This window comes from Artibeus jamaicensis, unplaced genomic scaffold, assembly GCF_021234435.1.
Source record: "Artibeus jamaicensis isolate MK-2021 breed Jamaican fruit bat unplaced genomic scaffold, CSHL_Jam_final scaffold_11, whole genome shotgun sequence".
NCBI lineage: Eukaryota > Metazoa > Chordata > Mammalia > Chiroptera > Phyllostomidae > Artibeus > Artibeus jamaicensis.
Window position 1 is genome coordinate 1,874,171 of NW_026522027.1, and position 16,467 is coordinate 1,890,637.

Sequence of the window (16,467 nt, forward strand, 5' to 3'; positions counted from 1 at the left end):
ATATTTGCCAATGATACCTCAGACAGAGGTTGAATCTCCAAAATATACAAAGAACTTACACGACTCCACTCTAAGAAGACATCTAACCCAATTAAAAAATGGGAAAAGGACTTGAACAGACACTTCTCTAAAGAGGACATACAGAAGATCCAGAGACACATGAAGAGATGCTCGATATCGTTAGCTATCAGAGAGATGCAAATTAAAACCACAATGAGATACCAGTTCACACTGGTCAGAATGGCTATCATAAACAAAGCAACAAACAACAAATGTTGGAGAGGGTGTGGGGAAAAGGGGTCCTTAGTTCACTGTTGGTGGGATTGCAGACTGGTACAACCATTATGAAAAACAGTATGGAATTTTCTCAGAAAAATAAAAATCCACCTGCCTTTTGACCCAGCAATTCCACTGCTGGGATTATATCCTAAGAATCCTAAAACATCAATTTCAAAGAACCTATGCACCACAATGTTCATAGCAGCACAATTTACAATAGCCAAGAGTTGGAAGCAACCTAGGTGCCCATCAGTAAATGAATGAATCCAAAAATTGTGGCACCTATACACCCTATGGGATTCTATGCAGCAGAGAGAAAAAAGGAGCTACTAACCTTTGCAACAACATGTATGGAACTGGACAGCATTATGCTAAGTGAAATAGGCCAGGTGCTGAAAGACAAATACCATATGATCTCACCTTTAACAGGAAGCTAAACACCAAACAAACAAGCAAGCAGGAAAAAAAAAAAAGACACTGAAATAGAGAACAAGGGGACAGTTACCAGAGGGGAGAGGGAAGAGAATTTAAGGGGAAAAGGGGGGAGGGTTTTGGAGGAACAAATATGAAGGATACAGGGACGAGAACTAAAGGGGGTAGAAATGGGAGGGAGGTGGGGAGCACGGGGCGGGGGGGGGGCTGGGATGGGAGAAATAGACAAAAAACTGTACTTGAAAATAACTAAATAAAAATTTTAAAATTTAAAAAAAATTAAAAATAAAGTGATATCAACCCAAGGAAACCTGGAAGGACTGTGAAGGGATGTGGGGGAGCTTTTTGCTTCTCCACTCTACTTTTGTAATTACAAGTATCTAATGAGCTGGACCACACTTCTCCCATATCTGTATCTCACAGAAAGATGGTTCTCCATCACTGGCATACTTCAGATATTTAAATATTTAAAATAATCTATTACTTTGCTGAAAATAAGAATATTGTCAAAGAAACAGAAAACTGCAGTAAATATTTGTCTTTAGAAAAATATTACAAACACAGTGTGGGAAGGATGTGAGTGTGATGTGCAAGTGTGTGTGTCTTGGTGATAAAAATTAAAAGCAGCTGAGTCCTCATCATCCAGGAGACAAGACTTTGAATTACATTATGCCTAAAAGTTTTTAAAAATATTAAGAAACCTCAAAGAATGTTATTGAGAGATGACTGTGGTTCCATCTAGGGGAGCTGTTTTTATCTGGGACAAGATTTTTAGTGTGGCCCAACCAGGGAAGCCACAAACTTTCTGTGATCAGACTGAAGAGCACAGACAGAAACACAGGGCCCATCATGGTCAAGTCTAGTGTTGTCACAGATATAAGAAAGAACATCAAACAGGAGGGGGGTTGGAACTGGCTTTCATCACAGGGTGGATATCCAATAGAATAATAATTTCATGTTCCAGTCACTGTGGGAGTCAAAATCTCATTGGTGTTGCAAGTGGTCACATTAAAAATGCCTCCATCTGGGTATAACACTGTGATTAACATTCGTCTAAGAAACCACACATTTTGACCTTTTGGTCAAATGACATCAGATGGGCAATTGATATGGTTTTGTGGGGTTTTTTTGTTAATATCAGAAGCACAGAATTTAAAAGTTATAATCCTCAGTCTATGAACCAATATCATTGCCAGTTTATAAAAAGTTTTCCTTTTTTTAGAATACTATTACTTATTTACACAATGCAATACTATGTAGCTAAAAGAAAGATTCAACTCCTATCCTTCACAAAAGCATGAATGATACTCAGGAGCATTATGCTAAGTGAAATAAAGCAGGGGGTGAAAGACAAATACCATATGATTTCACCTGTAAGTGGAACCTAACCAAGAAAACAAATAAGCAAGCAAAATAGATCCAGAGACATGGAAATAAAGAACAAACTGAGAATAATTAGAGAGGAGGGGAGAGGGTGTAGTAGGTGAAAGAACAAGAAGGGCCATAAAGGAACAGCTTTAACACACCCAAGGACAAAAGCAATGGGAGGGAGGACTGAAGTAGGTGGTCAGGCTGAGTTGGGTGACAAGAGGGTAATGGGGAAAAAATGGGACAACTACAATTGAACAAGAATAAAGAAAGAACAGTACTGTTTATTTAACTTAATATGTGACTCATATATTTGGAAGCAGTTAGAAGTTGGAGCTTCCAGAACAATCTTCAAAATAGGGCCAAATATGTACCTCACTAAAAAGCAACTGCTACTTCCTGGGAAATGGACACACCGTACTGGACTCTCAATACAGCTCCTCTACAGCCTCTGTAACAACAGTCTAAAAACCACCATGTCCCAGGCCCTGAGTCCCAGGAGAGAGAGGCACAGCACACATCTCATAAAACCACTTCCATTTTATAGAACTCTCACAGTAAATTTGTTTTTAAACATTTGAGAAATGTTCTGCTCAGCATCTCAGGTTTTTTTCTATTTTCCAATGCATTTAATAGCAAATGAGTTAAGCCATTTTGGGGTATCTATTTTAGTAATATTAGGGTACCCCTAATGTAACATGTGTACAACCAAGAACTTTATTATTTTCCCAAACTCTCAACCTGATCTTCTCAGACTCTCCTTTTTTAATCAATGTCAAGACCATCCTTTCTATGCTCAGGTCTAAAATCTTGGCATTGATGGTGATGCCACCCTTGCTCTCCCAGTCATCTCTACCCATTAGCAAACCTATGGACATGAACAAATACTGTATAATGTTAATGTATGATGAATACTAAACTAGGCAAATGAGCCCCAGCTGGTGTAGCTCAGTAAATTGAGCATGGGCCTGGGAACCAGAGGATCACAAATCAATTCACAGTCAGGGCACATGCCTGGGTTGCAGGCCAGTTCCCAGCAAGAGATGCATGAGAGGAAACCATACATTAATATATCCCTCCCTCTCTCCTTTCCTTCCCCTCTAAAAATAAATAAATTTTAAAAAATTTTAAAAACCTAGGAAAAGGAACAAAACAAAAATGAAAACAGGCTTATAGATACAAAAACAATTATTAGATTCCAGAAATGTGTGAATGGAATGATGGTAAAAATAAGTGAAAGAAATTAAAAGGGGCAAATTTCCACTTATAAAATAAATATGTCTGTGGAATGCACCAAACAGCATAGAGAATTTAGTCAGTAATATTGTAAAAAATTCTACAGTGACAGAGGCTAACTAGACCTCCCAATGTGATTACCTTGACATTTATGTGAATATGAGTCACTATGTTCTCCACCTGAAAGTAATAGAATATTGTAAGTCAATAATACTTCAAGTACAAAAACTTTAAAAATACAATAAGATTTCATCTCACACCCAGTAAAAGAGCCATTACCAAGAACCATAACATAACAAATGTGGGTGATACTGTGGGAGGTCAGCATGCCTATGCACTGTTGATGAAAAAGGCAAAATCACGAAGTATAATGATGGCTGGACAACTATGTGAATGTATTTAATGCTATTGAATTGTCCCCTAAAATGGTTAAATAGTAACTTTACATTATGTGTATTTTACCATCATGAAATTTTTTCAAAATATTATTTCTTGATGCTTTTGCCTTATGTAAAACACTTATCAACAGAGGCAATTATAAACCACAAGACAGAATTTTTAAAACACAGCTCAGCACCAACTGAACACTAACTGTTGAGAACACTTAGAACCATAGAGAGACAGAAGAAATCACTTCAGTACAAAATAGGTGAGCAGAAGAGAAGAGGAGGTGCAAGAGGGCTGGCTGGGCTGCCGGGGGTGGAAATGAAGTTCTGGAGGGATATTTCAGTGGCCGGGGAGTTCCCCCTGAGAAGTGCGGAGTCTAACACCAAGCATGGAACCCAGCCTAAAGCACCAAAGATAGAAAGAAACCTTGAAAACATTAAGCTGGGACAAACAGCACAGTTTCTGTCTGACAGGGATAGATAGCTAGAGATGCAGGGAGCCACTTAAAGGGCCGACAAACACTTAATTTCCCTCCACTTACCCTGGGCTATGGCAGTGTAGACTAAAATTTTTGAGGAGAGTTTCAGGCTGGTGCCTCTGAGGAGAACTGAAGAAATGGCCACCAGAATTTCCATGCTGTGTCCTTCACCACAGAGTAGAAGCCATCTTTCTCAGGCAAATCAGTTTTGTCCATGTGGCATCAGCCGGAGGGGAAGCAATAGCTTTACCTTCAGGAATTACTATGCCCCACCATTTGTTGCTTAACCCTGACTGCAATTACAGCTTGATTGATTAACAAACCAATCCCTTTATGGACTGATTAGTTCAAAATCTAAGGCAGAAATTCACAGAAGAAGCCACAATGGGAAGACAAACAGAGCTTAAATGTAACAAGAAGACAATTCTCAAGAAGAATTGGATGAAATGTAGGCAAGCAGTTCATCAAAAGGAGACTTTACAATAGTGATTATATAGATAGTCATCAGTACAAAAACAAGACATAGATATCATAAAGAAAAAAAAACCAGTCAGGAATAAAGAATGCAGACCTGACTGGTGTTACTCAGAGGACTGATTGCGGGTCTGCCAAGCAAAACTTTGCTGGCTTGATTCCTAGTCAGGTCAAATGCCTGGGTCCCCAGTAGGAGGTGTGTTAGAAAGAACTACACACTGAGTTCCCCACCCTCTCTTCCCCTCTCTCTAAATATGAATAAATAAATACAATCTTTAAAAAAGAAGAAATAAAGAATGCAATGTCTGAGATAAATAATAAATTGGGATAAATAAAGAGTTTACCTGAAGCAAAGAATAGAATCAGTGTTTCGGTAGACAAGATTAAAAAAGCACCCATGTGGAGCGGGAAAATTTTTTTAAAAAAAGGATTTTTAACAAATGAGGACAGCTTAAAAAACATTTTGAACATCATGTAACATCACATTAACCTCAGGAGAATACTAGAAGGAGAAGAGAGTGGCAAGATACCAAGAACTATTTCAAGTAATAATGACTGAAAACTTAATACAGTGAAAGAAGAATTCACACAACTCAAGAAAGCTTGGAAGTCCCAAAAAGTCATAATTAAAATGACACGTCTTAAACACAAGACGCGATGACACAATTATGACACCAAGACACGTCATAATTAAAATGACAAGGCTTAAAAACAAGGAGGGGATCCTAAAAGCCAACAGAGAAAAGTAGGGAGTTACTTACAATGGAGTACCAGTTACACTGGCATCAGATTACTCAACAAAAACGTTTCAGGCTTAAAGAAATGGCATGAAATATTCAAGGAGATGAAAAGCAAGGACCTACCACCAAGGCTACTTTACCCAGTGGGGTCAGCATTTAAAATTGAAGAAGAAATAAGCAGCTTCCCACACACACACAAAAAAAAACTTAAAGGACTTTATTAACAACAAACCAGTACTGCAACAAATATTAAAGGACTTCCTTTAGAGGGAGAAGAAAAAGAGAAAGAAAACAAAACCACAGAAAAACAGTCTAACAATAAAATGGCACTACACATGTATCTATCAATAATCTCCTTAAATGTAAGTGGCTTCAATGCTCCAAGCAAGAAACTGCAGGTGACTGAATGGATCAGAAAACAAGACCCATATATATGCTGACTCCAAGGGACCCATCTCATAATCAAAAGATACAGACAAATTAAAAATGAAGAGTTGGAAAAATATATTTCATGGAAATGAAAAGAAAAACAAAACTGGCATAACAGTATGTATAACCAACAGAATAGACTTTAAATCCAAGGTTATAGTAAGAGACAAAGACTACATAATGATAAAGGGAACAAGGAAACAAGAAGATACAATCTTAGTAAACATACATGCACCAAATGTAAGAGCACCTAAATATATAAAGCAAATCCTGGTGGACATAAAAGGAATTTTGACAGGAATACTGTCGTATTTGGGTATTTTGACACCCCACTGACCTCAATGAATAAATAGATCTTCCAGTCAGAATATCCAGGAGGCAGTGGCCTTAAATGACAAAGTAGATCAAATGAACTTAATTGATATCTTCAGACAATTTCACTCTAAAGCAGAACAATATGCATACTATTCAAGTGCACGTGGAACATTTTTAAGATAGACCACATATTGTGACAAAAACCAAAGCTCAATTAATTTAAGAAGACTTAAACCACATCAAGCATCTTCTCTGACCACAGTGCTATGAAACTAGAAATCCATCACAAGAACACTGAAAAACATCCAAAGATATGGAAGCTATATACTATGTTATTAAACAATGAAAGGGACAACAATGACATCAAGGGAGAAATCAAAAGATACCTGGAAACAAATGAAAATGGGAACCTATAATCCAAAATTAGTGGGACACTGGGAAAGCAATCCCAAGAAGGAAATTCATACTATTTCAGGGCTGTGGCAAGAAAAGAGAGAGAGAGAGAGAGAGAGAGAGAGAAAGCTTATGTAGACAATCTAATTTCCCACTTAAAATTACTTGAGAAAAAAAACAAACAAAGGCCAAAGTGAGTAGAAGGAAGGGAAATAAGAAAGACAGAGCAGAAATAATCGTAATAGAGTCTAAAACATTGATACAAAAGAACAGTGAATGCAACAGCTTGTTCTCGAAAAAGCTATACATGACTGACAAACCTTGAACTAGACAACTCAAGATAAAAAGAGAAAAGTCCCAAATAAAATCAGAAGTGAAACAGTAGAAATGCCACTCACGTAAGAAATGAAAAAGATTGTAAGAAAATATTATGAATAATCATATGCAAACAAACTGGACAATGTGGACGAAATGGAAAATTCCTAGAGGCAAAAAAATGCTTCACAAATAAATACGGAAGAATCAGAGAACTGCATAGACAGTTTACACCTAAGGAAATTGGACCAGTAATCAAAAAAATTCCCAAGAAACAGAATACCTGGACCAAATAACTTCACCAGGTAAGTTTTACGAAACATTCCGAGAACAACTAACACCTCTCCTTCTCAAACTATTTCACAAAATTCTAAAGGTCAGAAGGCTACCAAACTCACTTTATGAAGCCAGGCTTATCATAACTCCAAAAGCAGATAATGACACTACAATGAAACAAAATTATCAGCCAATAACGCTGATAAACACAGATAATAAATCCTCAACAACATATTAGCACACCAAATACAGTAATATATGAATAAAATCATACACCATGACAATGTTGGACTTATTTTAGGAATGCTGGGTTGGTACAACATATGCAAATCAATAAACGTAATTTTCCATATAAAAAAATGAAGGATGAAAACCACATGATCATATCAGTAGAAGCAGAAAAAGCTTTTGATAAAATTCAGCATGGATGTATGATCTAAACTCTCAGCAAGGTCAGAATAGAGGGAAAATACCCCAACATAATAAAGGCCAAATAGGACAAACCCACTGCCAGCCTCATACTCAACAAGCCAAATTTACAAGTGTTCCTCTTAACATTAGGAATAAGAAAGGGGTGTCTGCTTTCACCTCTTATTCAACATAGTACTGGAAGTCCTATCCAGCCAGATAAGAAGAAGAAAAAAAAGATGTCCACACTGAAAAAGAAGAGGAAAAACTGTCCCTATTTGCAGATGACATGATACTGTACACTGAGAACCCCAAAGATTCCAAGAAACAACTAGAACTGATAAATGAATTCACCATAGCAACATACAAAATTAATATCTAAAAATCAGTTGCATTTTTAAATGACAATAACAAACTAATGGAAAAAAATTAAGAAAACAATCCCTTCCACAATTGTTTCAAAAAGAAAAATAACACCTAGGAATAAACCCAACCAAGAATGTACAAGACATGTGCATGAAAAATTATGAGACACTGGAAAAAGGAATTAAGGAAGAAAGAAATTAGTGGAAACACATGTCTTGTTAATGGATAGGAAGACTTAATGTCACTGAAATTGGGAAATTGGAGACAACTATGCCTGAATAGCAATAAAAAGTATACATACACAGAAAAAAAAACTTTTAATTGTAAGGAGAAGACAAGGCTAACTTTGTTGGTATGGAAGAATGTCTTGTTTAATGCCAAGGTGCTGAAATTGGATATTCAATTCATAAATGCAGAAAGCCTCCAAATTGTACAACTAATGTGTTATTTCAGTACAGTTTTTTTAACCTGGCAAAGTACATATTAACAGGAAAGGAGTGTTTCAATGTTATTTGTAGTATATTCCTAGCAGACAAATAGATACATGTAGTTTGAATTTGTAAGGTCAATAACACTTTACTACCATAAAAAATATGAATTCTTATTTCCTATGGAATAGTCTAGATAACTAAGTACATTATTATCTATAATAAAACTCGCTTTTAAAGTTTAAAAAAATGTCCATACTACTCAAAGCAATCTATAGATTCAATGTTCTTCCTATCAAGACACCAATGGTGTTTTTCAAAGAACTAAAATGAATATTTCAAAATTTTCTTTGAAACCACAAAAGGCCCCTCATGGCAACAGCAATCCTGAGAAAGTGGAACAAAGTTGGAGGAATCCCACTACCTAATATCACACTATACTACAAGGCCATAATACTCAAAACATCCTGGTAGAAGCATAAAAACAGACACAGAAATAAATGGAAAAGAGTAAAGAGACCAGAAAAAAGTCCACACCATTTTAGTCAATTGATATTCAACAGAGGAAACAAACACATACAATGGGCTACGGATAGTTTATTCAATAGATGATGTTGGGAAATTGAAACACCCATGAAGAAAAATGCAACTAGAAAAACCATTTACACCACACACAAGAATAAATTTCAGATAGATCAAAGACTTTAATGTAAGACATGCAAATATAAAAATCCTAGAAGAAAATATAGGGAGCAAAATCTTGGATATTGCTTGTAGAAATATGTTTCTATTATAGATAGAAATTGTAGATATATCTCCCTAGGCTAGGGAAACAAAAGAAAAAAATAAATAAATGGGACTACATCAAACTAAAATGTTTTTGCACAGCAACAGAAATTGTCAAAATAAAAAGATTAGTCACAAATCAGAGAACACATTTGCCAATACATGTGATAAGGGATTAATATTAAAAATTTATAAAGGACATACAAAACTCAACACAAAGAATAAAATAAACAAACCAATTAAAAATGGGTAAAGGGCCCTGACTGGCGTAGCTCAGTGGCTTGAGTGCAGGCTATGAACCAAAGTGTCACTGGTTCAATTCCAGTCGGCACATGCCTGGGTTGCAGACCAAATCCCTATTGGGGGGCATGTGAGAGGCAATAACACATTGGTGTTTCTCTCATTCCCTTCCTATCTTTCCATATATAAATAAAAACAAAATCTTTAAAATAAATAACAAATAAACACATAAATAAAAATGGGTAAAGGACCTGAATAGACCCTTCTCCAAAAAGGGACATACAGATGGCCAATAGACGTATGAAAAGATGCTCAACAGCACTAGTCATCAGAGAAATGCACATTAAAACCACAATAACTTGCCATCCCACACCTGGGAGAATGGCCATCATCAATAAATCAACAAGTGCTGCAGGCGGAAGGGAATTCTTCTGAATACTTTCTGAGGATGCACACTAGTTCAGCCACAGTGCAAAGCATTGTGGATATATCTCAAAAATTATATATGGATCTGCATTTTAGCCCAGTATCTCACATCTGGGAATATATTCAAAGGCATCCAAAACACTCATTTGAAAGAATATAAGTATCCTTATGTTTATTTCATTTTATTTCTAATTGCCAAGATAAGAAAGCAGCCCAAGTATCCATTAATAGGTGAATAGATAAAGCAACTACGGGACATTCACAAAATGGAATGATACTTGGTGTGAAAGAGAAAAGAATTACCCTTTTTGGGCCAGACGGAGGCATAGGTAAATACACTTTGCTTCCTTGCACAGTCAAAAGAAGAACAAGAACAAGTTTTTTAAAAGTAAGACAACCAGGACTGCCACAAAATGGAGCTGTATGGAAGTCTGACAACCAAGTAGTTAAAGAAGAAACATTCATCCAGACTGCAACACAACATGTGGACATGGATAGCCCCACCTTGGCAAATACCTAAAGCTCTGCCCCTTACAGTATAACAGGTACACCAAGACAAAGAAATGTGGCCCAAATGAAAGAACAGATCAAAGCTCCAGAAAAACAACTAAGCAACAAAGAGTTATCCAACAGATCCAGTTACAGAGTTCAAAACACTGGTAATCAGGATGCTCACCAAAATGGTTGAGTATGGTTGCAAAATAAAGGAAAAGTGAAAATTTCACTTTTTAAAAGTGAAATAAGAAAAAAATAGAGGGAATCAACCATGAAGGGAAGAAATCCAGGACTCAAATCAATGATTTGGAGCAGAAGGAAGAAATAAACATTCAATCAAAACAGAATGAAAGAAGAATTCCAAAAAAAATGAGGAGAGGCTTAGGGACCTAGGGAACAACTTTCAAAGTTCCAACACCCCAATCAGAGGGGTGCTAGAAGAATAAGAGGAAGAGCAAGAAATTTAAAACTTATTTGAAAATGTAATAAAGAAGAACTTCCCTAATCTGGGAAAGGAAATAGACTTTTAGGAAGTCCAGGATGGCCAGAGAGTCCTGAAGAAGGTGGGCGCAAGGAAGCAAACACCACAGCACATCATAATCACATTACCAAACACAAAAGATATATAAGGAGTGACTCTTAAAAGCAGCCAAAGAAAAGATAGTTACCTACAAAGGTGTTCCCATAAGACTATAAGCTGATTTCTCAAGACAAACCTTGAAATCAAGAAGGGACTGGAAATAAGTATTTGAACTCACGAAAGGCAAGGACCTACATCCAAGATTACTCTATCCAGCCAAGGTATCATTTAGAATGAAAAAAAAAGCAGATAAAGTGCTACCCAGATCAGGTCAATTTCAAGGAGTTCAACATCACCAAGCTCTTGCTATATCAGATGTTATTGGGGCTTATCTAAGAAAATAAAGAAGATCAAAACTATGAACAGTAAATTGTCAACAAACTGACAGCTATCAACAACTGAACATATACAACAAAAATGAAAACTAAGCAAACATCTAAAACAGGAACAGGATCACAGAAATGGAGATCACATGGAAGGTTATCATCAGGTAGGGTGAAGAGGGAGAATTGGGTAAAGGTATAGGAATTAAGAACCATAAAGAGTAGATAGAATATAAACAGGGGGAAATTAAGAATAGTATAGGGAATGAAGAAGCCAAAGAACTTACATGTAGGACCCATGTCCATGAACTAAGGGGAGGAAAGGCTGGTGGGAATGGGGTGCAGAGTGGGGGCAACAAAGGAGAGAAAAAAGAGGACAGCTGTATTATCATAATCAATAAAATGTACTTTAAAGAAAGATTGTTTTGGCTCCACAGCATCTCTTGAAATATCATGAGAATTAAGAACAATATTTCTTATTACTTTAGAAAATGCCATTAGAATTACAATGTGTTATACTGAATCTGTAGTTTTGTATAATATGGACAGTTTAACAATACTAAATTTGAAAACTGTGATTTTTGTTGCTAAAGAATGTGGATTTTGGAAGAAGCAGTGGCTGTGTTTTGTGTTCTTCTATGATATGTTAGTGCTCAGCACTCTGAGGGGTTTGCTACTACTTTCACACCTCACTTAAAACTCCTTGAGGTAAGGACAGGGCAGGGCTTTTGAGATATTAGATGCAGGAACTGTGAAAGGAGATTAAGAAAGCTAGACTACTTGAGTAAAGTGAAAAATTCTAGAAAACATAATCTTCCAAAACTGAATCAAGAAGAAGCAGAAAGCCTGAACAGACTGATAACAGCTGGTGAAATTGAAGCAGTAATCCCCAAAATTCCCAGCACACAAAATCACTGGAGTGGGTGTTTTCACAGGAGAATTTTACAAAATATTTAAAGAAGAGGTACCCCTCTCCTTCTCTGACTATGCCAAAATATTCAAGAAGAGGTAAGACTCCCAAACTTTTTTTTACTAAGCAACAACAGTTAATTTATAATTATGGTTGGGATTCTTATAATATCAATTATAGCATATGTTTTGTGATATTAACTTACCCTTTATAGATACTACTAAATTTAGTAATATAATGCCAAAACTATAATGAAATGTTAAATAGCCATTAAAATATTGTTTCTAAGGAATATTTACTTTCTCTGTTTTTTACTGTTCTTTTCTTATTGTTCAAGTAGAACTGTCTCCATTTTCTAACACTACACCCCTCATGCCTCACCTATCTCCACCTTCCACCCTCAAATCCATCCCTTTTAGCTTTGTCCATGTGTCTCTCATACATGTTCCTTGATGCTCCCACCAGCCCCCCACCCCCCCACCTCCTGTATTATCCCCTATTATCCCTCTCCCCCTCCTCTCTGGTTACTGTGAGATGGCTGTTTATTTCAATGCCTCTGGTTGTATTTTATTTCCTTATTCGTTTTGTTGATTACATTCCACTTATAGGTGAGATCATATGGTATTTCTGTTTCACCACCTGGCTTAGTTTACTTAGCATAATGCTCTCCAGTTCCATCCATGCTGTCTTGAAGGCTAGGAGCTCCTTCTTTCTGCTGGTAATTCCACTGCTGTGTAGTACCACAGTTTAGACCATCCCGTTAAGAATATAATTGCATTTTGGTGATTCATGATCCTTTATCTGGTCTTTGAAACCTACACAAGTGTTTTTGAAAGCTTCTTGCCAGTGTTAAGAACCAAAGAATATCTGTCTCAAATACCTGGACCCATTACTATGAATTGTAATCTTCCAGGTGCTCCTGCGTCCTAAGTCTGAGGAAGAATGGATGCCTACTTTTGTTGGGGACATTTACAGTCAAAACTGACATAAAAGGGTCTGCTCTCAGGATTTTATGAAAAGTTTTGCTTTTTTATGTGTAAAGTCAATTAACAAACAGAGATGCCTGTGGTTCCTTCTGTTCTTAAAATAGCTCCAGACTTTGAGTCAGGGATGCTGAGTTTTATCTCACTGCCCTAACACATGGTCTTTGTGTTACTTTTATTTTAAAAATAACAGACTTACTCTTATTTTTAAACTTATTTGATGTATATTTTACTTAACATAACCTCCCTGTAACTAGCTAATCATGTCATGTTACTCAGAGTATGAATCATTAACACATTTTTAAGTTTCCCCAATTTTTCCTAATCTCACTAATTATTTAAGTAAAGGTTTGCAATAGTCTTGTCCCTCTTATGACTTGATGTTCACAGCAGAAGATGACCTTGCTTCCCACATTCTTCTGGAGACACAGATTGGGTCAAAGCAGCCTTTGCTCAGAATTCCAGAAGCCGTGCCAACATGAAAGGGCACATTTCTACAGTGCCCTTAGCATCAACAGGGTACTCATTTCACATGCACTGTCACTGCATCATCAAGTAACAAGATCACAGAGATTCTAAAAGATATCCTATGGTAAAACTCATAAACTCTAGTGAACATGCAGGTCTCTGTTACGTCAGCCACACACAGGCCTGCACTGAATGAGCCTCTTTAAAGGCCAATTTGACCTGTAGTTCAGAGCAGACATCACTGTTCTCATTCCTTGTTTCATTTGTTCTTTTACAAATTCCACATGTCTTTCTTAAAGAGCCTGCATCAACAACATGGGAAATGGGAAATACATCTCTGCTCTGGTTTCATTTTCTGTCCTGCTCCCTGTGGCCTCTGGTATATTTGGCTGAGACCCTTGGAAACCTAGTGAGAGCTGGACTGTGTGAGCAGAGCTGAACACAGAGTGAAGTCATGGAGGAATGGGGTCTGCCCAGAGTCAGATGAGAAACTGTGAAGCCTGGGGGACGAGGGGGGGTTAGGCATTCTCTGGATTCTAGGAGCCTTGAAGGTGCCATTCAGAGGGTTTATTTTGGAGGCTCAGAATGAAGCTGAAAAATATGAGTGAGGGTCTGACCTACCTGTTGAGAGAGGGGCAACTGGAGCTCGTGTGGTGAAGTGGGGGTGCCATTCTCCCAGGATGTTAAGGCTCAGAGTCTGAGAAGGATAATGTTTTAAAGACTCAGATAACTTTCTTGACATCAGGATAAATGGTAGCACCAGATGTGCAACCTGGCAGAGTCCTGACCCAGGGTGTATGGGACAGAAAATGAAGAGGGGACAAAGCAGAATTAAGGTTGATACTTTCCACGAGTTAGGGTATGGGGAAATGTGGAACAATCTCTCAATGGGTACAGTGTTTTATGTGATTAAAATCAGTACTGGGTAGACATGATGGCTACCCAACATTGTGACTATAGTAAATGCCACTGAATTGTTCACTTTAAAATGATTAAATTTACTGTGTAAATTTTACCTGATAAAGTAATTATGCTTAGTTAAAGAAATCATCTTGAAAAGAGAAAATACTACATGATTTTATTTATTATTTATTTATTATTCCAGGAATAATACTACAGCTCCTTGGAGCTCTGCCTATAAGCAGCCCACTTAAAGCTGCCATGCAATATCCCTGGAAATGTACTCACACTCTGCAAATATCCAAAGAAAAGTAAAATAAATTAATGTGAGAAGTCAAACCTGCAGTGCTGAATACTCTCAGCCCCAGTCCCTTCATTACTATGCTGGCAGATAGACAATAAATAAAAAGAGTTTATTTGCAGGCACTTAGAAAAATGCAAAGAGTTTCATATACTAGGTGTCCATTTATGATGGCCAGAGAAGACATCTTTTGACATGTAACTAAGCTTTCCATGCAAGATTTAAAAAGACAGCTCTAAAATTTAATGGAATAAATAGCAAACATATTTTTATTGGAAACTGGAAGATTCTGGTAGGAGAACAAATAAAGTCTCTTTAAAAAATAATAACAACTTTCAGAACTGTCTCTGAACTAGAGAAGGCCTCTATAGCTAATAAATGCCAGCACCTCATTCCTCCTCCTTCTACACTTCCTTCACTGTTTCCTGTGTTTTCTGAGGGTTTTTTTTAAGTTTGTTCCTGTAATTGTCTTCTTTCTTCCTTCTTTTCTTCTTTGTTTATCTCCTTTATATCTCCTCCACTACAATTCCCTAATAAACTTCAAGAAAATGAAAAAGAAGTTGAGACAAAAATAATCCAGAATCTAGCAGCTTCCTTCAGGGGAAAAAAGCCAGTTTTAGGCAGAGGAGAACCAGGATAATGGATATATATGCCTAAAAGTAAAAAGAATATGAGAATCTACCTAAAATTTTCAAAGATTTTCTCCAGTACCCTCTTGGGTTTGCAGAATAATAGGATTTACTGGTCAAAATATAAGATCACAGTAATTGTGGCCTATTGCAATTAATACCTAGTGGCCCCTGGAAGTAAAGGAAGAGAATTACCAACTAAGATTATGATTATAGAAAACCAAAATTAAGATTTAGAAAAATAAAAATACAAAAGCAAGCATATGTTTGCTCAGAGGACTGTAAGGATGTTTTCCTTTCTCCTTACTAAGAGATAGATAGAAATTAAAATTACTGAAATACGGGAAATTACTAAGGCCCTTGTAGGTACTGTGACTACTTCATTTGTTCTTAACAACACACAATTAAGAGTAAAGCTTTGGTGCACATGGTAAGGATATCTTTTCAACTAATGACTGTTCTTAAATAAAAACTTCTCCCCTCCCAAGTTTAAAATGTTATTAGCTAATGTATTTTTTTACTGGTCTAATCAGCCTCAGTTTACCTGACAAATCAGAGATTTGTTTTAAACTCATTACACCCACATATTGTTTCCTGGAAGGGTGAAATGTATTTAAATACTGAAACAATTGGAGAAGTAATACCTATAAAGGTATTTACACAAAAAGGAAATAAAAATCTTGACACTCAATGTTTCTTGCAGGACCTTTCAATGCAACTTTGAGCCCCTTCCAGTTTGGATACTGTCAAGATGAATAAGCCACTCCCATTAAAATAACTACTGATAATACTTTGCCTGTGCCTAACAGTTGCCATTACACTTTAAGACATTGTGCACTCGCTGGAATTAAGCCCATTGTACAAAATTACTTCAAACAGAGACATAATATATATAGAAGTTTCTGTAATTCTACTCTTGCCAGGTAAGCTAGTAAAAGTCAAGATTTGTACATACAGAGTTATAAATAGAATAGTTATTTCCAGATATTCTGTAATTCCAAATCCACACCCCTTATTATCAGCCATTTCTGTGGGCTGTAAATAGTTTTCAGTAATAAATTTATGTAGTTCCTTGATCATCATTTTATTAAGAAAATGATAC